Raw genomic sequence first — 1,952 nt, forward strand, 5'->3', positions numbered from 1 at the left:
CCCCCCACTCAATATGTGTTAATAGACCTCTCAGCAGTTAATCTTTAGTTATTATTAATCTCTGGATCTGTTCCACAACATGTTTGTCCATTACCCCTGACCAGGTTGTGGCAGATGACCTCGCCCCTCCCAGGTTCTGCTGGAAGTTCCTTCCTGTTAAAAGGTAGTTTTTCCTTCTCACTGTCGCCAAGTGAATGCTCATAGGAGCTCTTCTGATTGCTGGGGTTTTCTCTATAATAATTTAGGATCTTTATCTCAAACTATAAAGCACCTTGAGGTGAGATAAAATTCAGTTGAAATGGCAATGCAGGTAAATGCTGCATATGCGTTTGCCTGCTCTCGTCATGACAGTTTTTTTAACACATCAAGCCAAACCGCAGTATTTCCCGTAACTGCAATATGGCCAATAGCACCTGAAGGCAGCATTGCTTTCCCTCATTTAGCCAACTGAGCCGTAGACAGGAGGACAATAACACTTCTCCTCTGTAGCAGGCCTACTGTGTGTGTGTGTGTGTGTGTGTCACTCTATTGGAATGTCTGGCAGCAGTTCCTTACCGTAGCCAGTCATTCACTTATTTATGCCGCATGTCCTATACATTGTTGCTACTAGCCCAGAATGATTCACTCCAGTCAAACGTTTGCAAAGCTCTTTACGACCATTTGGTTTAACTCAGGGGGCAATCGCAGAAATCATTTTGACAGCCGACTCCGGTAAATAGCTGCCCCGGTGCAGCGTCTGTCCGCACGCTCCATCAGCTGCCATCCTTTGATGTGTCTCACACACAGAGATCTCACCTCGGCGAAACAGCCGGATCACTGTGAGGCACTAGTTCAATCAAAAGACGAATAGTTTTGGAATCGCGCAATGCTTTCTTCCGACAGATAAAGGCGGGATTCATGGGAGTGTCTTGATTGTGTCATTGTTTTAAACGATTATCGTCGCCCGGGACTTGAAATGAGCGGTGGCCCGAAAAGCACGTGCTCAGCGTATTACTGCATCTATTTCAACTTGGAAAATGAGGGATTTTTTCCCAAACCCCCCCTCTCCTCACCCACTCCATTGATGGAAAATCTGATGCCATCCGACAGGAATGTGCAACCCTTCCATCCCTCCAACTCTCCTCCACCCAGGAGCGTGCAAAGTGCAAAACCTTTGGGAATCCCTGGTTCCCTGATGATTTAAAAAAAAAAAAAAGGAAGAAAACAAAAGAGAGCGGGTAGCTCTTCCAACAAGTCAAATGTGACTTAAAGCTTCCCCACACTACTTTAAAATCTGATAATAAAAAAAAACCCATTATCCTTTTGAAAATTAAAATCGGAAATCTAACTGAAGCATTAAATGCAATGCAGGATTTCTTGGGGAGAATATTATCTCCCGTATTTTTGTGGAATATAAGGAATATAAAAAAATGAATAAATAATAAGAAGCAGATAAAGGAAAGACGCACCACTCTTTTCATATTTACATATGTTTCAGATATCTTAAAAAAAGAAAAGAAAAAGAAAACAGTTTTTATGCTTAACTGAAGCGACAGTCAGTACATACACATATCCCAGAGGGCACAGTCTCACTTTGCTGTGGAAAAGTCCTCCCATTTCTCACGGAGTTATCCAGGAAACCTTAGCACGTGGGCAAAAAAGCCTCTAGGCCTCGACAAACTCAGGCACGCTTTGAGTGTCATGACTGCCCGGAACAAACAGCGACAATTTTTATTTTTTTAAGCACTGTTTTTCCTGGATTCTGTTGCAGGCGCAGGGCTGCTCCATTCTTCCACAGGTGCTGGAACTTTGTAGATACATCTCATCTGCAGTGCTGGACCAGGCGTTTCGTGGAAGATGACTTTTGAAACATAGGTCTGAAGATACCATGTAGGGAGGAATGGATTATGTTACTGACTTGATGCCTGTGAGACACTAGAAAACACAAGTGAAATCGTACTCCACAACCATTG

This window comes from Pundamilia nyererei, unplaced genomic scaffold, assembly GCF_000239375.1.
Source record: "Pundamilia nyererei isolate P.nyererei 1_Seehausen unplaced genomic scaffold, PunNye1.0 scaffold00196, whole genome shotgun sequence".
In the NCBI taxonomy this organism is placed as follows: Eukaryota; Metazoa; Chordata; class Actinopteri; order Cichliformes; family Cichlidae; genus Pundamilia; species Pundamilia nyererei.